This window comes from Athene noctua, chromosome 4 (assembly GCF_965140245.1).
Source record: "Athene noctua chromosome 4, bAthNoc1.hap1.1, whole genome shotgun sequence".
In the NCBI taxonomy this organism is placed as follows: Eukaryota; Metazoa; Chordata; class Aves; order Strigiformes; family Strigidae; genus Athene; species Athene noctua.
This window is the reverse complement of record NC_134040.1, coordinates 66,580,156-66,602,930: the sequence shown is the minus strand read 5'-3', so window position 1 is coordinate 66,602,930 and position 22,775 is coordinate 66,580,156. Positions and strand designations below refer to the sequence as shown.

Genomic DNA, 22,775 nt, shown 5'->3' with positions numbered 1-22,775 from the left:
AACTGGGGCTCAGTTCCAAACATTTCACAAACCCAATTTTAATTTTTTTTTTAAGTACAGTTTTGCATGCAGTGTTCAACAGTACTGTAAAGAAAAACCCCAGCAACACTATTGTATTATAACTAAACTAAAATATCAGTATGTAGCACACTTAGGCCAGACATGTTTTAACTCGTTGTATTTGCATTAAGCTATAGCCAGACATGCAAAGGTAATTAATTCTGTCATTAAAACTAGTATATTTATATAGGCAATCTTTAGCCAAACTTCTCACTGATTGCACTGTTTCTCTTATTTTATAGGTTACTCCTGCCAGCCAAAACCATTACAGTACCTATAAGAGAATGAACAGAAATGGAGAAACAGAATAGGGAAAAAAAAACCCACAACAAAAGGTCTTGCACTGTATCATCTTTGTAAGTATCAAAAATGGGTCCATTTTCCTGAGTCAGGGTAAGAATTCACAAACACTCTCTGATATGATATTACTGCTATGAAATTTATAAGTAGATGTCCCTGGAAAAGGATGGTGTTGTCACCAAGACCCATGGCTGGAGATTGAAATTCCTTGTTGATGAGATCATCTCTGCTATCAGCTTCCTGAGCTGGTGCTGTCACAGCATTGTCCTTTATCTTTACCTGAAGCCTGATCCTGGCTCTACTGTAGTTATGTCTGGTTAAACTTCTGATGGTGGTTGCAGTAAATTTACTCCCTTTGTCCCCCAAGCAGGGAGGAGGCTTGGGAAATAGGGCCCAGTTATTTGGCTGCATCTATGAAAATATGCCTTATCTACCTTGCAAATTTCTTCTCTCTTTCTCAGACTTTCTATGTGCAACTGGGAAGTGTTAGGCTGTTACATCTCTTGAAAATGAGGTCTTGGCTAGCTCTTTTTTTCTTTACCTGTTCCCTTTATTGGAACAGAAAATTTACACCATAACTCTGCTTGAGCTCAGTATGTTCATGAGGCCTCGATTCTAATAGGAATGAAGATGAAAAGATTTTCAATCTTGTTTTCTTGTTGTCACTGCTGTTGTATCTTCTGTGTTTTGTTTGAATGCAATAGGTTCTATCTACAACCATGATTTTATTGTCTAAGTCTGGTGTAACTTGTTTGTACACAGCTTTACAGTACTCAGTAAAATCACAGGAGAAATGTGGATTCTGCCTTACTAGTGACTCTAATAACATTCTTGAAAAGAATAGAAAGAAAACAGAAATGAACCAAACATCTATCTGCTGGGAGGGAGGGGGCTTCAGTTCCATCATGCAGGGTATTTAAAATGACCTTCCCAAAGTCAGCTAGGACAGCAGTTTCAATTGTTGGCAAGTAGAGGTAGAACTAACTGTGACTTTGCTAGGAAGGTTGTCTGTAAAAGAGGAAGCTCTTTGCTTCTTTATTTGAAGTCTATCTGCTTCATGTAAGGATATGACAGGTAGGATGTTTCATACCATTTAGGAAGTGGCAGCAGGCAGTCTGAATTAGTAGATTTAGTATGAAGGTTTTGACAGCCTGTGTGCAACATAAGCACTGCAGCTAGTTTCAGAGAGATGAACCAATCTATGTTTCACTAACAACAAAAAGTGTGGCTCTACTCCCTTGTCACTTCCTTATCTTGACCATTTTGCTACCTTTTGTCTGCTCCTGAGATTTTTTTTTTCCCCTCACTGAGCAGAACAGGCTGTGATTAAGACAGCTGCTGATCCAGCATCCCCCACTCCATCACCTGCCGCCTCCTGCACCCCCAACTCAAACGGCACAGCTTCCCCACAGCTCTAGCCTGCGTTTTGGCAGGGGGGATCCAAAACATGGACAAGTGCTATGCTGCAAGTCAGGACTTCATGTCTAGTGGGACTCCCTCCTCACAGGAGTTTTGCTAAAGGGTCTATTCTTCAGGCAGCAATCCTGCTTCTGAAACCCTCCCCAGCCCAGGACTCCCACATGTGTGCATCACCTGTGACCCCAATACACGGGCTGCCTGCCCCTCCCATCCCAAACCCTCACAGGTGGAACCTCAGATATGGGCAGGTTAGAGAAATTGAAACATCTGCCTGAGACAGCACCCGGCTTCCATTCTCTTGTCTGCAGGCAGCGTGATGCACAGCACTGCAGCCATTGGGATACATCTAACTGTAAACACCTGGGGAAAATAGTCTTAAAAAAACCTAAGGATGTGAATTTCAGTTGCATTAGTCAAAATGGACTGAACCTTGACAGAAGGCCTCCTTCAGCATTAACTTCATTTGGGTCTCTGTTTTCCCACACAATTTTTTTTATGCTTCCCTTTATCTGCAAACAGCACTTCAAGGTTACAAAATTTATCACAGACATCTGATAAAACCAGAAATATGAACAAATGAATTGGATATAAAAAATGATGGTTTAGTATTCAAATTTGCTCCTTTCATTTTGTTATTTCACCTTATTATTCATGTCATTTTGAAGATGACATGGTACAATACAGGGTCAGCTTTCCTCCATAATAATTTTGTTGTAGATTTGTTACTAATGCATGTGCCCTCTCTCCCCCAGCTAACTCACATTTTCAAATCATCACCTAATTTTTCTATTCCTTCTAGCATGTAATCTTTAGAGTTACCAAGATCACGGGGAAGTTTTGATGTATTTGTGGAGTTTTTCTTACACATGCATTTTAGGTGTAATAAAAAAATGAGATTGCAGTCTTGCCATTAAGCTTCCTACCAACTTCCAGGGGAAAAAAAATATGCCCAGTCAGTCAGCAGGTACCCCTTCAGCCTCTAGACAGAATGCTTAAAAAGAGTATTTCTCTAGCTCTGCCACTATTTCATGCACAGTAGTAACTTTTGGCAAGGGTTTTTTGCATTCTCACTGGATTGCATGTTAAAAACAATACAGTTCCACTTAAAACTGCTCTATGTTTTTGTTTTAAAATAGGTTCTGTTGAAGCTGTTCTGTGTGGTGGCATTATAGTCTGGCATACGACGGTGTTAAATCTCCCTGCTTAGTTCTGCCAATGCATTGATCTGCAGTATGATTCCTATTTTTATCCCTACTGTTTGAAGTATAGTCAGTCATGACCACATTTCCATTAAAGACTAGGCGCTGAACCATTTTAATCTGTGACTAATAAAAAATCGTAACATTTTCATTAAATCCACATACAGTGTCAGCGCTACCATCGGTGCTGGCAGAGTAGTGATTTTCTGTTTCTTGAGAGATGCATCTGCTGTTGTCAGCGATCTACAGTGATTAGACAGCCAACTTTTTCCTTCATTCGCAAGCAACACGCACTTGGTATTAGTGTCCCAGATGTGTTTGATCTATGTGTAAACCTGTTACTCAACTAGCAGAGGGAGAACACCATAATAAAACGGAAAGCCAGAATAATAAGCAATAGGTCCAAGAAATAGGAACTATTTATCTAACGTTTATCCCCTTGATGTGGATAAGGTCTGAGTGGAGACACCTCCATTCTCTTAGCTCAAGGGGCAGAGATCCATACTGTAGATGTAAAAGTTTTAGCACTGCTCTTTCTTTTGTGGAGAGCAATAAATGCACATGATTTTGTAAACTTAGGGAAAAAAAACCTTACCAAAATAAAAATGTTAGAATTAGATCACCTGTGCAGACTTAATTCCTGCCTGCAGCAGCAATGTAAAGTTTAAATTATTTACCTGGTGATGTATTTATCTATGTATTTATTATAGGTCTGCTTTGCCATTCTGTGGGAAAGGTGATGCTTTGTGACGAAGCAGGCCTCGCTAGTGAAGGAGGCTGCTGTCTGCAAAAGCACTCCCTGCTGATTTGCGACAAAAAGCTCAAGCTGAGCAGGAGGTGTGGAGCTTCAGCTGGTGAGGAAGGGACCTGGCTGTAGCTCTGAAGAGTTACGAGTTTTCCTCTGCTATGTTGTCCCAGTGGGGACAAGGTAGAGGTCTGGAGACTCAGGTGGGCTCAAACACCTGTTTTCAACACCCAAGAAGAGAAAGGTCAGGTAAACAAGGTTAGGGGAAAGGGTAAAGAAACATCAGGTATAAGACGATGGAGAATAAGAGTAATTAAAGAATAACTAAAACTGAATAGCAGAGTGGGAAAAAGCTAGTGGGCAGTGGGAAGGTGTTTAGTGTGGTTAGCTAGCCTCTGGCCCAGAGCTGGTGTGTGGTAAGGGCAGAGCAGCTACCGTCTGCCTGTGGTCTGCCTGGGAGGTACAGTAACATGGCAAAGATCAGCACTCCAAAGGTAAGATGTGCCAGACATAAGTTACATGAGTAATCTTAATTTTGCTCTTGTGTATGTATTTTATGATAGCAACATGATCAAATGCCACTTTTTTCCCCACTGGGCCTAAGCTTTTCTCAGTGCACAGGCTGGATGCTGCGAGCAACCATCCCACACACTTAATGAGCAGTAATTAAGAATTTTATTTTTTCCTTGTGTTCAGCGAACAGTGTCCTATCTTCCACATCGTGTGCTAAAGGAACCCCGGTGGGGCTCTCATGTAACGGCCACAACTCTGTGATAAATGTTAAGAGGCTCCTGTCATTACTTTTAATCTTTGGGAGAGCAGGGCCTGCGTAACCGTTATTCTGGTTACTGAGTGTGAAGCGCCCAGAGCTCGGCGGCCGTGTGGAGAAGCCCGAGCAGAGAGACGAGGCCCTGCGGGCAGGTACATCCCTGGGCTCTGGAACCACCGGCGTAGCTGAGGGGCAGCAACGGCCGCGGGACGACCAGCACCTTTCACGGCCGTTTCTTAGAAGCGCTTGGGAGGCGGCGGGGCCCGGGCCGGTTCCCATGGCAGCGCCAACGCCCGCCGCCGGGGTGGGGGCACGCGCACGTGCGCGCGGGCAAGGACTTCGCGCCCTCCCCGCGCCCCTGACGTCACGGGGGCGGGGGGGGGCGAGCGAGCGTTGCCCCGCCCACCCCGCCCCGGGCTGAGCCCGCGAGCTGCCCCGCCCCGCGCGGCGGGGGAGGGGGCGGGGCGCCCCGCGCCGAGGACGCGGACTGCGGCTGCGCGTAGGCCGGTGCGGGGCCGCCCCCGCCGCGCGGCACCGCCCCGCTGTCCCGGGCTGAACCATGCGGCGGCGGCGGTACCTGCGCGGCTCCACCTTGCCCTCCCGTGGCGTCATCGCCCTGCGCCGGGGCGGGGCCTGTTGCCGGGATACGGCTGTCATCCGCGCGCGCCGCCGCCGTGCTCGCGCTCTCTCTCTCTCTCCTCTCTCTCTCTCGCCCGCCCTCCCCGCCCCCTCCCGGCGCCGCAGGAAACGAGCGGATCCCGGGGCGCTGCTGCCCGCCGCCCCCCGCCCGCGCCCCGCCACCCCGCTCCCCCCGGCCCTGCCCCGCCGCGCCGCCCTGCCCCGCCGCGCCGCCGCTCCCACATGCCGGAGAGCGGAGCGGCCGCGGCGCCGAGCCCCGCCGCCCGGCTGCCCCGCGCCGCCCAGCTGGGGCCCTAGCGGCGCCCCCCCCCGCCGCTGGAGCCGGGGCCCGGCGGCGCCCGCAGTGCATGAGAGGGAGAGCGGGGCGGGGGCCGCGGCCCGAGCCACTCGCCTCCCGGGCGGCGGCGGCGCGGGGACCGGCCCGGGGGGCAGCGAGGGGCGGCGAGGCGGCGGCTCCATGTGAGAGGACGCGGCGGCGCACCTGAGCCGCCGGGACAGCCGTAGCCCGGGGCGGGAGGGGAGCGGGCCCGGGGCCCGGCCCCGAGGACCACCTGCCCGCCCGGGGGGGGCTGGACCCGCCCGCCCCCTCGAAGCCGCCCGGCCCCCGGCGGCAGCCCCGGGGCAGGGGACGGCGGGCCCCCTCCCGCCGCCGGCATCACCCCGTCGGCGGGAAGACGTGCGCGCCGCGAGCGGAGGGAGAGCCCAGCAGAGCCCGGCCCGAAAAGTGAGTGTGAGCGGGAGAAGCCGCCGGGGGAGGGGGGCTGCGTGTCCCGGGGCCGACGGTGGACCAGCCGGGGGCCGGGCCGGGGGGCGCGGCGCCGCCGCCGCTTCCCATGCGGCTCACGTTGCCGGCTGCGCACGGTCTGGTGCCCCGCGGGCGGGCGGGCGGCCCCCGCCGCAGGCTGAGGAGCCGGGGGGGGTGGGGTGCTCCGCCGCGGCCCCGGGGACGGGCCGAGGTCTCCTCCGCAACTTCTGCTGCCCCCCGCTTTGTACCCGTCTCGGCGCGGGCCGGGAGCGCCGGCCCCGGCGAACAAAGGCGGCGGCGGGCGGTTCAGGGGCTCGGGACCCTCCGTCCCCGCCCGTGGGAGCCGAGCGGAACCGCCGGGGCGGGAAGTTGTGCAAGGCTGGGAGCGAAGCGCACGGCCGCCGTGCTGGAAGCCGTGAGGGTTTCAGACACGCACACACCCCCTCCGCCTGGTTGGGTTTTTTTTTTCTCTTTTTTTAAAGGGTTGAGTGTCTCCGTGGCTGCCTCCTGCCCGCTCATTTACATAACACTTGGGTGGGAAATGCTGCTGCTATTGTCACGGGAAAACGTTATTAAGGATTTGCCTTTTCACGTAGAGCGTTGTTTTTTTTTTTTTTTTGTGTTTTTTTTTTTTTTTAATGCAGTTTAAAAGCTATAAGCAGTGTTGGGTCTTCCTGTTTATCGGTAAAGTTGCTTCTTCACGAAGCACGAGAAAGTGCTCTTGCTCTCACTCCAAGACCTTGCTCAGAGGCTGGGGAGTGGAGAGTCGTGTTTGGGAATGGGACTCTGTTTGCTTGGGTTTATTTTGCTTTGCTTTTTAGGATTTCTGCAGTGTGCAGAATTTCCCTCTGATCAAAAACTGCAGCAAAACTTCGGATTGTTTTAATAGGGTACCTTAACTTACTCTTCAGCGAAGAAAAAGACACCACAGTAGTTAGTCGGTAAAGGAATGTTTATGTTTGTCAGTGTTAAATTCAGGAGTTAAAATTTATACAACAGTTTGTTACATACGAAGAGGTTGTACTGAAAAGTGAAGAGAGTAGTTTGAATGTCACTTATTTGATGAGACAGTGTTCAAACATAGATCCAGAAATCATAATTGTCTGAAAACTGTTGTCTGCATGAGTCCTTTCCACATCTCCTGGAAGGAGCCTAGAAAGACTTTGAAGGGAAAGGTTGTAGGATTTGTCTGGTTCTTCATTAAAAGAAGAATAAAGAGCTTATGAACATCCTCTTGGGTCAGTTGCTAGGGTCCTGCTCTTCTGCATTTTCTTTACCAGATGGAATTGAAAGTAGAGAAAAATGTAGCTGAAATCTGTAGCGTCTGAAGGTCTAAAATACATCGGTGTGAATGGAAAGCCATGCTTCAAAATTCCAGCAATGTGTGCTTGCTCTGTGCTTTAGTTTGTTTGTGCTACGCGTTTGAGAGTAAGTACAGTCTGTTTCCCAACTGTGTACTTGTCTGTTCCACTGAGAAAGAGACAGCCTGTGAAAACTCAGGGGAAAACCTAGACATCAGTAGGCAGTTCAAAGGTAGACAGGGCACCTGATGTTTCACGGTTTCTTTTCGAGACCAAGTCTGCTGACAGGTAAGAGGACTTTTTTAAGACCAAAATAACTCTGTATCTTAAGCTTCCTGTCATTGCTGCTGTGTTAAAAAGGGAGTTAAAAGAAGTCGAACTCTCCATGCAGTTCACTCTGCTCTTCTTGGCCCCAGACCTAGGAGGTCAGGAAAGGAAGTTGCATTCTTTTCAGGTGTTAAGGAGTTGGTCAGTGCCATGCTGTATTTAATATCTACAGGAGCTAAAAGACACCATGCCCTTTTTTCGATATGGTGATTACACTTTCTTTTATATCACTTCCTGGTTCCAAACTTAAATCTGCCCTTTCCTACTTCATCATCATCCAGTTGTTAATGGCAGCCTGGTTCTGTCGCTTGATAGCATTTAAGCATTCTTTTGTGTTCCAGGTTCATAAATATCTCAAGAAGATATATTTTTGTCAAGGTTTTAAATTTTTCCTTCTGTTGCAGCTTAGATCTAATAAATGTAGTTCCTTTGTTCAAGCTGAATAATTTACTATTACAGAGGTGTCTGTTTGGAAACATAAATGTTTATCAGAAAGTATGTGAATTTCATTTGCATTAACTGTTAGAGAAGCCCTTATAAGAAGTAGCTTTTTAGTTTAAGGAAAGAAATAATTTTTATCTTTAGACTCTTAGACTGACAAATTAACTTCACTGCCCTCATTATGAATGCACATGGTACTTTGCGACAGTTTTGTTAATTACTTCAATGGAATTTATTGTCTCTGAATCAGTAAAAGAAAGGAATGGTGTGTGATGATTTAGGCCTGGCAATGTTATTAAACAGAGAGGAATGCTATTCTTCTGTCTCTTTAAAGTAAACTAAGTTAAGTTTCTTTTGGTCAGCATGTTTTAAATTCAGTCTATATTTAATGACCATGTTTCATTTTCTGGATCTCTTTCTGGATGCTTGTTAACTGACTAAAAGTATGTTACATGTGAAAGAATAGTGACATAAAGACCCTATCTGCAGAGCTGCTTCAGCCTTATATGGGATGCGTATATCAACTAATTCTTGAAAGAGATGGCTTGTGAGTGCACTTGAAAATGCTCTTTCATGACAGAAAATACTGTGATTTAGTGGATTTGTGGAAACTAATGGATGGTTCCGTGTTGAAATGCACCATGTATTCAAAGGATAGACAGAATCTGTTTACCAGGATCACTTCTACGGACTTTAAGATAGTCTCTTGCGACAGCAAAGGCTATAAAGACTTAAAATATTTGTCTGATGAAGACCTAGAATCATGTAAGTGTAAAAGTTAACTTACTGTTAACAAACTCTTGGTTTTGCTTTGTGTTGGTACGGCTACTGGTTATTACACAGGCTGTTCTGGCTTAAATCAAAGGTCAGTTTAGCCCAGTATCCTGTGTTTTTCGGTGGTCACCAGTGGATGTCTGTGCAAGATTGTAGGCAGCACTCTGTGCTTGCAAGTCCCTGTCCCAGAACACCCTTCTGGTTCCTATCAGTGTGTGCTTCAGGCATTTCCACGCATTTGGCAACCCTTAGTGGCTTCCTCTCTTGGGTGAAGGTGTTTGGCTTTGAGGGAAGAGTGGGTAATTCACTGCTTAGTGACTTGTTTTGAATATATGAGTCGACAGCTGTGTTGGATACCTTCTAAGCCCTGTGTGAGGAAAGAGGAAGAATACTAGATCCCTGTCCACTCCTCACCTGTCAAGTCTCATGTTCAATAGAAAATGAAATGCTGTTCTCCAGCTTTCACTTTAATGTAGATTATGGGTGGAATAATGAAGTAATAATTTTTCAGCTCCATTCTGTGATCAACCAGAATCAGTAAATAAACGGCTTGATCAGGCACTTACTTTAACATTAAAAGTACACATTTGCTTTTCTTCTTTGAGAACTTTGCATATGCAAGACATTTTTTGGCTGTAATGAATGCGAGAGGCATTGCAGCTCACTTGTGAAGGAACATTTCTTGGGCAGGGAAAGGGGATGGAAGCAATTATTTTGTTGCAGTGTTGTGAATCCTGCCTGGTTCTTTCCACCAGCAATTCTGATCAGCCACTTCATTGTGTGTCCTGTATCAATGTAGACATTGCAGTTAAGTGCTTTCTAATAGATCCTTGCTGTTTTTTGCCAGTAATGTAGGTATGATTTATGTCTGTAAGCACCTCCACTTGCAGCATGTACTCTTGAAGTTTATGCTTAAAGTAGCCTAGTAATGGTTTATGGGTTTCTGTTTTGTTTTTTTCCCTATCTTTACTTTGAAATAATAGTTTATTTTTTTTTCAGAGCTTGATCAAAATAATTTAAATTTGGAAGCATAATGCCTGTATAATATATTATAACTTAATTTGCAAGGTCAGATACTTCAAAAGTAAGGAATGTCAGAATAAAAAGTCACTACTGCATTCAATCTTGTTCATGCTCACTATGACAAAAACTACATCATCATCTCTTCAAGACTGGTCATCTTTGCAAAATAGACAGGTCTTTATTATTCAGTATCGCTTCAATATTTTTTTTTCTCAGTATCTCTGAAACAGTTATTCTTACACAACTGAAACAATGTTATTTTTTCTGTAATGTCATGTCTTAGCATACCAGGAGACGTCTTTTTGCTGGGGAAGTTTGCTGGGGCAATTGAAGATGTTACCATTGGCTAGAGAATACAGCACCCACAGCTTGGCTGGTAAGAAGTGTGTGAAAGTCCTTATTGTCCAAAACTAGCATGCTTATCTCAGATAAGCTTTGTCAGCATCTTGAGCTGAGATGGCTGGCTTTGCACTGGAGGACGAGGAATGTTCTTGTGTGCTGTTTTGCCAGTACAATTCTGATGTGATGGTTTCAGCAGGTGCATCCTCACAAGTAGCTGTAAGAGCAAGATTTGCTCTCAAACAGCTCTTTTTTTTTTTTTTTTTTTAAATTTTTCCCTTCATAAATCCCTCCAATGTGATCAGTGGTGGCCACTGCAGTATGAGCTAGTAAAATTTGTCTAGTTTTTTGACCACCAACAAATAAGGCCCTACAATTGAGAAGTGTGGGATGTTTTAATTGTATGTGCTGTTGTCAGTTTTGGCTGTAATTTAGAGTTGTATCAGTATGATACATTTTGCAATGCTATTTACCTCAGATTATATTTAAAAAAAAAGAAAATAATTTTCCGTTTAATAGTCTCACAAAAGGTTAAGAGTGCGGTTTGGATTTTGTAACCCAAGTACATTGTTATGATACTGATTCACATTTTGATGTGCCCTATCATGTGGGCATGGGGTTATTGGGATCTTGGGGGGAAGTGAGGTGTTTCTTGAAATTGCTTGATCTGTGTTTTTGACAGTCACACAAGACTGCTTTCTAGAAGCCTGTAACAGGTAGTGGATGGCTAAGCTGGCCTGGGTGAATTTAGATTGTCTTGTGACCTGAAATTGGATGGCTGCTTATAGCAGAGGGACAGCTCTGAGAGAGTTAAGGTTAAGTGATGCTTCCTGTGTAAAGACTGGCTATTCTAAGTTGTCCAAAATGTGAACATTTTGAAGTGTGTGCTTTCTTGAAAATCTTTCAGTAATATGAATGGTGTGAGCTGCCTGTTACTTCGCCAGAGAAACAGCACTGAGAAGTCTATGAGCTCTTCAGCGTGGGCAGGCTGAAGTGAGGTGTACTCAGAGGGCAGGGCATACTGCTGAAGCAACGCTTTTATAAGCACAAGATTTCCCTCCTTACCAAGGCAAGAGAGCTGCCCACAGGTGGAGCTGAGAGGCGTGCGTGTGCTGCGGTGAGACCTGGCCTCGTCGAGCTGGAGCTGTGGAGAAGGGGGCACTGGGGAAGCAGTTGTTGCAATAGTTTCTGCTAAACTCTTCATAAACCTTGGTCAGTGAGTCTTCCCACTGCAGTATTGCAGGTCATAATCATGGATTTATTCTTTCCCTGGTTGCCCTCTCTACGCATGGGTCTCTTTGAAAATTAGAAACCTGAACTGATGCTGGTAGAATTGTTATGCTTATTCCTATGTTCCCTTCTTCAATTCCTCAACCTTTTGATCCACTGTTGAAGCTTATCATTCTTCCTCTTCAGCACTTCTTCCTTCAGAAATGTCACTCTGGGTAGCTAGGAAGGTGGGAGGAGACCTTGACACGTGATACAGGTTACCAGAGACTTCCCCTGTGTGTTTCCTTGCTGGGATTATTAAAGAGTTTAAGGGTGGTGGCTGAGAGCTGACTGCACATGGAGTGTTGGGGGGTCTTTTTGATGGATTGGAGTATTCCTGGTTACGCAGAGTCAGGGTTACTCAGCTGTGGCTTTGTGTTGTTGTAGGTTGTGGCAATTGCTTTGCATTTCTGAAGAACAGGAACTGCAAACCCAGGGTGTGTTGTTCACAGTATCTGCTTAGCTCTTCCCTCTTTGACTGGCAACGTCCTTTCTGCACACATGGACTCTGTTCTCACAGACGCTGGTGAATGCTTTTGGAGCATGTGTCTTTCAGGATAAAGTCTATCATGTTTTCTTTAAGGTGAAGCTTTATGTTTAGATCTGCTGCAGCCTGCAGGATCTGCCTACGCTCATAGGGAGTTTGCTGTGTTACGAACTGCATATGGAAGGATATTGTTCTCTTTATGTAAAATATGTGATATGCTTTATAGGATAGAACATGTGTCCTTATTTATCTGCAGGAATTAAAATAGTCACAATGTTTTCAGAAGTGAACAGGCTACTTCAGGACAAGCTACTTGTCTTACTAAATGTCTGACAAGCCTAAAACACCACAAGACAAAGTCAATGGGGGGAAAAAAAGGTTTCAAGCTTTTCCCCAACTTCCTTTTTTAGGAGGGTAAGTTGCTCAGTGTGTTCCTTGGTGAGTGCAAGCCTTTCAGCATTCATGCTTGAGAAGTTTCTCACTAGCTATTGCAGTAGCTGCAAAATCTAATATTTCTTTGCTAGACCTGACAGTAGTGGGTACATGCTTTTGTTGACTTCTCCATTGCCTTATAAGGCTGGTTTTTAAAAGAATATTTTCTTCATAACCACTTAATAATGATAACCAAAACTACAACTTTGGATTCAGGCCTCTGATGAAATGTTACTCATCTTCTGTGGCAAGTGTGGTCCCACATAGCTTGACGTGGTTTTGAATCTGTTGAAGAGACGATGTCTACACCTTTGCTTTACCAAATGCTATGTTTTGCTAAGCAGTGTTATTTGTGGCCCTGAGCTTGGGTCAGGTGGTCAGTAAACCTGCAGTTTGCCAGGAGTTCCTACTTCTCTTGCTGTTTATATCTTGTCATTTTGTTTTAATTCATGCAATGATGCTCAAAGCAAGAGATCTTCTAGTACAATAGAAAAGGGCCCTGAAACTGTGATCCTGGAGATACCCTCATCTAAGTTATTTGTAACGTTTGTTTCTGAGTTCTGCTGTGGCAGTTTTGTCTGTTACTGCCAGAGCTGATGAGTATGTCTTCAGATCTGTGGCATTTCTGTGAGTGGGCGGATCACTGCAATGACAGGTAACTTTTTTCCTTTACTGCAGAGTACAATAGTGACAGTTTTTATGGATCTTGAGGGCATCTTCAGCATCCTTTAAATCATGCTAGGGCAAAGCTGCTGTGTGGGTGGTTTTTTTTTTTTTTTTCTCCACGAAACTTTGGACACTGTTTCTTTCTCCACGTAGCTAGATAGCAGGCCCCATTGCATATTCCAGCAAGATGAAATTTGAAATAGTCAGTTTGTTTGGGGCACTCTGTTTGGGAATTGCTTTTCTCCTAACTTGCTGCTCCTTCCAAGAGTCCTGGGGGAGGGAGACAGTGATTCAACCTGCTATGCTTCACCTCACCCCAGACTGCCTGCCTGGTGCATGTTTAAACTTCTCTGTGTAGCCAAGAGGGAGGCAGATGTGCACCCTTGTGACAAGCCTCTGGTGGAAGGGGGCAGTTGTACACCTCTGCTTTCATGGCATGTTAGTTGTGTTATCTGCGGTAGCAGGTAGATTCTGACTGTGCTGCATCCGGTCTGGTTAAGAGCTGGGCTTTGTCACTGCTTGGCTCCCAGCTTGCAAGACCTTTCCTTGCCCCGTGCTTGCTCTGCACTACCAGCCATGTGGCACGCAGTCCTGAACGGCTGCTTCGTGTTCATGAAACATGGCAAGAGTAGCACACAGGCTTTGGTAGCCCCTTAGTAACACGGTAGTACTTCTATGTTTTGATGTTGTGTGTCTTCATGGAAGCGATAATATGTGTGAAATAGGTCCTACTAAGAATATCTTACGTGGGTTCTGATAGACAGGTGTCTGAACTTTCCATTTTTCAAGCCTATCATACAGAAGTGTGTTTGTGTTAATGACCCTGATTATCTCCATAATGGCAGTTTCTTAGCTTGTCTAGATGTTTAACTTAACTCTGAAAGTTTTACATACCTGAGAGTGCACTAAAACTAGGTGGTTCTTAGACATGCTTTGCTGTAGCGAGACAACTTTGACATTCATAGTTATATTTGATTTTTTTCCAGGACATACTGTTTCTTCATTTCAGGTTTTGTGTTGTGTTCCCAGCTTTATAGCGTATTGCCATGCTAAATCTTGCAAATTGTTTTGTTGTTATTTGTCCTTTGAATACTGTTTTGCTTGATTATTTTGAAATTGAGTAATTCCTGATATGCAAAAGAAAAGAAGTGGGCTGATAGTGAAATAACTGAGGGTCAAACTTCAACTCAGCCATTGCTGATGTTTAGCTGTGCCTGGCAGGAGCACTAGATAATGCTCAGTATGACTCAGGAGCACAGGCAGGATTTTTTTGTTTGAAGGGTAGAGGTGGGTGGTGTCCCATGTCATGGGGTGGATATGTGGCTGTCTAGTTAGCGGAGCTACGCGCTGCTGGCTGCCTATGTAGGAGGTATGTACAGTCATCCCGCTCAGCTTGGGTGTTGTTTACATGGACTGTGGGAACCTTTCAAAAGGTGCTGGGAATGACTGAAAAAACAAAAGCTTGTTTGGTGACACAAAAGAAATGTTAACGTTTTGGTCCTTCTCATTCCTATTGTTTGTTTACACTGCAGTGTGGTGGGAACAAAATTGGTTGCATAGGTTAGGCATGACTTAGCAAAGATTTAAAAAGAGAAACTTAAAATTGAAACAATTTACCCTTCCTTTGTAAAATCTTTTTCAACTTTGCAAAGATGGAGGGTTCCTGACATGTTATGTTCGCTTGTCCTTTACAGGGTTGTAATTTCATATTGCATTTGACCTGCTTAGTTGCTGCTGGAAGGAATGGTTCCAAACAGCTTCTCCCACCCCCAACCTTGTCCTGTGCTAGCCGCTAGCTATTGGTTTAATCTGACTTTTTGGTAATTAATTTTGTGCTGTTGGGTTTTCTACCATTTTAGTTCCCTGAATTTGAGTGAGAAGGGAACTAAAAATCAGATTGAGTTGGCTCAGTGTGACCTAGGATGTGTGTTAGAGCTGGTGTAGGGGATGCATAGCTGGTAGTGGATCCTTTGGGCCCTGGCTGGCCGTTAGATTGGCTTAATTGTGCCCTGAAACCTCACGGTTGTGGTTTGATGATCCGCTGAAGCCAGCGTGGAGTATGTGCTGCAACCAAAAGGGCTGTTCTTGCTGCCCCCCACCCCATTTTGGCTTTTGTGGCTGTGCTGTCCATTGCTCAAATCCAGCAGGTTGTGAACCAACAGGAGTGCTAGTGCTGCCTGACCTCTTAGCCTTTAGGGTGAGGGGAGAGTGGGATTGCCCCTTTTAACAGTGAGACAAATTTAAGTAATCTAAAAATGCTTATAAACCATATACTAAACTTCACTAATATTGTCATATGTATCATACTGTAAACTATATGCATGACAAAACCCACCTTCAGCTATTACTGCCAATTCAACCTACAAAATTGAGCATGCCCTTGATCTTCAAAGGTTTTTCCCTGAAGTTCTCTTCGTATCACAGTCATAGCTATGCCAGTCTGGACAAACTAATCCTTTTATTCAGTAGAGCTACATTTAACACAGTGATCAAAGCTACAATGTGCAGAAATATTAGTATTCAAATCTGTAAAACACAAGGGAAACAAATTGTTCTATGAGCAGCAGAGCTAACAAAACCTAGTTTCCTGCGGATTTGTATCGTCTTTGCTGCTGCTGTATCCCACCACTGCAGTAACAGAGTCCTCATTACTGTCCTGTTATCTTCTATGACCTCCCTTATCACAGTATGTTCAGATCCTGCAGCCTGACTACTATGCTACTCCCCATATAACCTACCAAGCTTTTTTTAGTTTGCTAGCTGGGCTAATTCACCATGTCCTGTGACTATTGCAGAGTGATGCGTATACTTGCTGGCTGCTGCCAAAGAGGGGGGGGGGGGGGGAAATATTCAAGAATTCTACTGATTGTAGAACTGAGAGTTTAACTTCTGTGCTATTCTCTCTGCCTGTTAGTTGCCATCTCCAGAAAGGAAACAGGATTTCATTACAGGATACGTGTATCTTTTTGCCTTTCTTTTCAGATTCACTTTTTGGAAAGGTGTGTAGTGCCAATGAAAAGTTTAATGTATAAAACTTCTAGTAGTTTGCTATTCTTCAATATCAGTCTTAACTGTCGTTATAGCTTATTATGCTGTTTAATAAAACATGCAGTCTTTTTTAAAAGTACGTTAGGTTTGTAGTTCAAATGGTTTCTTTTTTTTTTTTTAAACCAAGTTTGGCTCTCTGAGCAATTGTTGTATGAAGATGTATTGTCTCCTATTAATAATGAATTTCATAATAATGTCTTGTTATTTGTGATGTTTTAACCCTGTAGTTCAGTTGAATATATTCTTGTTGTTCTAAAACTCCAGTTGAACTCAGAGTTCTTAAGTTTTTTTTTCTGTACCTTTTCCCATGTATTACTCTGCATCTCTCAGTTACAGTTAACATACCTTGATCTTTCTGATGCTTTTTGGCATCCTCTTTAAGATGGCTGCCATCAACTTTTACCTTTTTTGAAACTTTTAGCTTAATTGGCATTTCAAACCATTTTTTACATTGTGTGGCTGCTTGGAATGCTGTATTCAGTTTGTAGTGTACCAATTGTAAGATTCTCCAAAACATTTTATATATGTCCTAACATTTTTATTTTTTTTACCAAATATCATTCTTCAATGGACTATCTGGAGTGAATATGTCTCTTTCTGAATTAATTCTTAAAATCCAGACAGTTTGTAAGTAGAATATTCACCTTGACATGTAATATCTTGTCGATTGTTCTTTTTGTCTGTCACGTATTTCCCTTTTTATCTAGCTTGGTTAGACTGTTTGAAGTTCTTAGAGTTCCTTCTCTTGCCTTAACCTTAATTTTCATGTGAGTGAGTTTTGCCACTTTTTGCTTTCTGGACCATTAAGGAATATGTGAAGTGGTTCTAGTACAGAGCCCCGGCCTTCTGATGTTAACCTTTTTCTGCAAGTTAACAGATCACTTAGTGCATTTTCTTTTGATGCTTTGTTGCAGGCATCTAAACGCAAATAATGTTTTCCCCTAATGCCAAGATTAATTTCACTTAATGGCCTCTTGAGACTTTGGGGGAGGCTTTTTGAAAGTCAGTTTTTCAGCAATTTCTCCTTAGTTCACTGTTGTTATAAAATTCTACTAGCCTAAAAAAGTAGTTTCCTTTCCAGAAACCATGCTATTTATATTCTCTGATACCAACCTGGGTATATTTTACAATAGTATTCTCTAAACAATTGTTTCAGCTAGCTTGCTGATGTGCAAAAGGCTTGTTTGTAACAAGCTAAATCATATTTACTGGCTTTTCTAAATATAGGTAAGTACTGTGTTTTATCACATTCTAATATGAGGTATTTTTAGTAGGAGGCTAATATAATTTTTTAGCATTTACAGATCAATTTTTTCTCTTGTTCCTCTGATGTAACCCAGTTCTGATTTCTCTTAATAAAATGAGAAAATGCAGAAGTACCAGATGTTCTCCAAAGGAGGTGTTAACGGTTTGTTAGCTCTATTCCACTCCCCCAAATTGTGTAGTGGAGTGTTGGCAGCTGAGTTTAGCTGAGCATGTGCTTAGGTAGCCTTTCTTAGACTTTGAATTCAGGATCTAGGAGGTCTTCAATTCAGATGACAGAAACACTGTGAGATATGTTATGGAGAGGGAACAAACAGGAGTATAGAGGGCTTCCTAATTATTGAGCAGGCAGATGTCTGTGACTTCTTCCATCCATTTTTTTTTAATCCCTTTTCAGGAAGGAAAACAACCTGCAAACTCAACCCAGAGTGAGTCATTTAGCTTCTATGAGGAGAAAAATGGCAGTCAGGACTGTTTTGGTAGTAGACCATTCTGCTGCCCACTAAGAGCTTGCACAGACAGTGTGTAGGAGACAAAGCTGTGAAACTGCTCTATATGTTTTGGTGGAGAATAATTGGTGATGTTATTCCACCAGAGGTGTAATAACTTTCTAACTAATATTTTGAATGGAAGGTCAAGCTTATTTGAATTTAATGTATTTTATCAAGCTGGTGGTTTGGGGAAGCAGATCCAAACATTAAAATTACTTTTCTGTATTTTAATTGGAATGTTCTGTTTTAAAATGTTTATTAAATAATTTTAAAACAGAAGAACTGCTACACTGGATTACAGTGGCGTTCTTTCTAGTCTAGTATCTTGTGTCCAATAGCAGCCATAAAAGAGAAAATTATGTACAGGAACTCAGAAGTTCCCTAATTTTTCCTGTGACCCATCTCAGAAATGTCTGTGAGTGGGGGAATATTGAAAACAAGGTGTTAGCTACTTTTCTTTTGGTGCTTGCTCTTCAGCTGCTTTCACTTCACAGAATCTCTGAGCCAGAGGTAGCTTCTGTTTATTCAGAAAGTCCTGAATGATTTCTCTACCATGAAGTTGACCAGTTTCTCTTGAACCCATGTAGACTTTTCATTGCTTTTACATCCTTTCGCAATGAATTCCATAGGTCTACAAGCTATTGCCTGAAAAGTTACTCATGTTTTGAAGGTGGCTCCTACTAGCTTCATGAACTGCTCTCTAGTGTTTGTGTTGGAAGGAGCAATGAACAGTAAGTCAGTTACTGTCCTATACTTTTCATGTCACTTGCCTCTGGCATAGTCCCTTAAAATTGGCCTCTTTGATCTGAAAGAGACCATTTTTCAAGTGTCAGTTCTTATACGCTTAAGTAATTTTTGCTGAAACTGTGCACATCTCCAAGACAACAGATACTTCTTCACTAACTGCTTGATTTTTTTATTGAAAAGGAGAGGTGCTGTTTGGACACCACTGCTTATTAGTGCGTCAGGATTGAAGTCAACCATAGGAATAGCAACTGCAAGTGAAATTTAGGTTATAGGGTGGATATTTACTGGAGAATTGCTTGACCCTGTGGAAATGACAGGTACTAAGGCAAGGATGGGGAATTCTCATCTGTATCTCCAGGAAATGGCAATTCCTGTAGCCATCTTTTAATGTGGTTAGAAAGTCACCTAGCAGATCTTAAGTTTCAGTGTCTTGATATGGATCATATAAATAATAATAAAGAAACACTAGGTTCTTTCTGAAATGGTAAATAACAAGTTTCCTATGTTAGTATTACAACTGTTGCAACCAGGCAGAGCAAACAAAAATACAGCTTTTGTAGTTGAAGTTGTCTTTTGGTTGATAGTGCGTTGTTAGCTTCCATTTTTTAATCACCATCATATCTATGAGTACTTTTGTGAAGAAAAGTAAATTTAGTGCTTAGTGATTTTTCTGTAAACCTCTAAAGCCTTTCTTTGGGTGATTTACAGAGGACAAATATATAAGAAATAGATTCTTCAAGCTACATCTTGACGTCTTATTAAAGTATTAATGGCGTGCAACATAAAAGGTTTCTTTAAAAACTGATTTTAAGTAATAATCATAGGTTTTTGTTGTGGTTTTTGTCAAATTTATATCTATCATGAAGACAAATCCGAAGGCACTTCTGATGCCTTTTAACTCAGTGGTTAAATTTTCTGTTGTTACTACTGATAGGCTGTCATACTAGTTCTTGTGGAGTACAGGTGAAGATAGATAAATGAAATCCGGGTCTGATCCTGCAGTCACTGAAGTATACACTTAAATTTGGTCATAAGAATACCTGTAGAAAGCTAAGTGTCTGCATAAATGTTTGCTACATCAGTAGCTACAAATGTAAATTTGTCAAACTTCTTAGTAATGTTTTATTGCCTCAGAAGAAAACTGATTGACAGTGTCTTATTGATAACACAATCTGAAAAGTACTGGGAACTTCTTTTCATTAGTCTAAGCTTGCATGTGTTTATTTGGAAGAGCAAGAAGTTAATCTCTGACGAGCAGGATTTTTCAAGTATGCTTAAGTCATTTAGGAACATAAATTCCATTGGCTTTGTACTGTGAGAGGAGTAGAATTGAACTGAAGCAGAGGATTAATTTTGGAAGCTAAGCAAACTGAAAAGTGCAGTTGATCACAAATATCAGGCAGCATATTGTATTATGGAGGTCTCATTCTTGTATGAATCTTCTTAAGCCTAAATGAACATCTGACTGTAAAATTGTTGAAAGACTTGGACAGATATGGGCAGGGAGAATTAGCAAAATGTGAATTAAGAACTTAATTAGGAAAGCATTCTGTTTAAACTTAGTTTTAATCACTGTTTAGAAGTCATGTTTATTCACTCTCAAGGAGGATATAGGAAAAGTGTTATTAACTCTTTCTTTAGAATCAGTGTCTTTGCAGTAGTTACTGTATTGCTGTTTTCTTTGCCAGCACATCAGTGTGCAGTAGTAGGCAAAAGCCTCCAAAGTGTTGTAAGTGAAAACCTTAGAATATGGTTGAAACTTACAATTAAGTAAAATTACCTGTCCATTTTTGCTATGAAATGTGATGGTTGGTTGGTTGTTTCTTGGCTGCTCATTGATTAACTGGTTGGCAGTAGCTAGGAAGACTGCAAAACTTGTTGTATGACTTTTGTTTCAGCTATCAGTTGTCTTTCTGTGCCTTATCAGGCTGCTTGACAACTGTTTAATTGAAAAGTTTCACATGCTATTGAATTGTTATTGTTAGAATAACCACTTAATTCCAGAAGGAGGATATAATCTCTTGGTTTGATAGTCAGAGTCACAGTGTAGGGGGAGGGATGCTATCACTGTCCTAGATAGCAGACTTATTTATTTTACAAATACAGATTATTTTTTTTTCTGAGTAGCAAAGGACAGAAACCTTGGCTAATTGTAAATATCTCTGAATGGGGGCAAATATTGTACTGTCATTCTGTTAGGAGACTTTTAGATGAGAATTCAAATGCTACATCCAGTGTAACAAACGGGAATCTTGTCCCCAAAAGGTTGCAGTAATAAGGATGAAACTTGGTTATTTATTTTTGCTTGGGTAGTTTTGCATATAAAAAAACCTAGTAGTTATCGCTATGCTTGACAAAAAGAAGCAGATGAGAAATGGTAGCAGAAGAATGATTTAAGATTTCTTCTGCACTGTCTTGTTACTAGAACAAGGGGCATTGCACTGTTAAATATGAGTAATACAGTGCATATACATACTTTTTTCTCCTCAGATCTTGTTTTGCTTTTTTGTCTGTGTTAACTTGTTATGTAGCTACAATATTTGTATGTTTCTTCTAGTAAAAATATCTTTCACAGATTCTAAATGTAGGAGTTTAGAGGAACTATATCTGCCTGGCTCTTTTTGCCTCGCTGATGGTGACTAGATGGAAAGATGCTGCTTTTTTTTTTTTTCCTTTGGCCCAGTCTCTAATCACAGAGTAATGGGGCCGACTTGTTAATGAAGCGAGTTTAGAAATTGTAACGTAGGAGGAAACTTAATTTTAATTCTTTCAAGGATTGATATTGTATAGCTAAAGTTATTAGGGCAAAAATACTGATCTTGCTTGAAGGAAGTTTGTGGCCATAGAGCTCGTTATCAAGGATACTTACAAAAAACCCCCACACAATACTGAGCATTGGAGAATGAAGTTCAAACTTTGCTTCAGTTTAATTTAAAGCAACTGCACAAGTACGTAGAGCATTTCTGATCTTGGGTCACTACAGCTTTTCTCATTTCTTTTGTTTGTCATAGCCAAGTGAATCTTTGGATCCAAGCTGAGTTCATTGAGTGCTTTTGTTGTAGAGAATTATGGTGCTCTCTTTATGGTTTGTCAGTGTTGCATATGAAGCTTTGCTTAAGTCATTAATATGATACATTTGAGCCTTTGTCAGGAGGGATACCTTCAGCAAGAACCCTAAACTTTTCTGTTCATGAATAGGCATGAAAGTTTGCATTGCACTTACTGTCTTTTAAAAAGTCAATGCTAAGGATTTTTATTAACAGTTTAAGGAAGTGGAGAAGTTAACAGATTTTAGAACTTCTGAGCTGGTGATTTTTAAGAAAGCATGGTTAAATGCATTCTATGAGGTTTCTGATGTTTCATAGACTAACAAAAGGTTGCTTTATTAGTAGCTTTAATGAACAAATCGCTTTATTGGCTTAGACATACTGGTTGCTTTGTCGGTCCAAACTGCTATGGGTTCTTGTTTCAATTCACCATTGTGCTAGAGTAGAGAAGTGATAGCCATTGACCTTCTGTTAAAGCACAATAAAAAGTTTTTTGTGAAGAAGGAAAGTGTGCAGGGAAAAGAGCGATGCAGTTCTCTGACTTGAGTTCAGCAACGTAAAAATCAAGAGACCGTGTACCTCTCCTGTTGCTTTTCTTGCTAGGTGGTTCAGTATAGTGAACCACCTGAAACAAGAAAAGGCAAGACTGACTTTCTGAAGGCTGTTTTTCATGGAACCTGTGTGTAAAGTAAGGAGGTATTTGTATTGTAGCTGTAAGGAAGCATATGAAGTAGGTACTCATTTAGTTCTGAATGGAAAGTGTGTTAGTCTTCAAAAAATTATTTTTTATTATTGTTTGTCTGTTTTGTTAAGTGATTAGCACACATGACTTAAACATAGCCTTTGATTGAATTGTGACCATATTTTATTTCTTGAATTACTTCCTAAGAATTCGTTTAAATGAAGAAATAGTTGTGGGTTGGTTGTTTTGTGTTATGTTGTTTTTTTGTTTTTTTTTTTTTCTGGCTGTATGGTTAAGACAAAGAAGAAATCTGTTGGATGCTTTAGACTTTTGTTAATGATAATAATTAGTTCTCAAAGTTGATGTCTGTGTGAAGAAATGATGCTAAATCAGGTGGGATTACATTGCAGTCCCCCAGGTCATTTCTGGAGTTATCAGATTGCTTAAAAAACCTATCATTTTACTTGTAAAAGATGAGCATCATCCTGTAACTAGAATAATAGTGTTGCGGTTGAAGCTGGAGATTCAGATAGATTTGCCAAACATATTTACATTACATAAC

General features: G+C 42.3%; 1 protein-coding gene across 2 annotated transcripts in view; it reads left to right on the top strand.

Annotated features, from left to right (window-relative positions):
• Positions 1–5,410: 5,410 nt before the first annotated feature.
• FBXW7 (F-box and WD repeat domain containing 7) overlaps positions 5,411–22,775 on the top strand; it is a 192,518-nt gene continuing 175,153 nt past the window's right edge. Inside the window, exon 1 of one of the 2 annotated variants that reach the window (XM_074905620.1) lies at positions 5,411–5,855. The gene's annotated coding sequence lies outside the window, so the exon portion shown is untranslated. Of the gene's footprint in view, positions 5,856–10,030; positions 10,119–22,775 lie in introns of those variants that run through there. The other variant, XM_074905621.1, reaches the window with a different exon arrangement.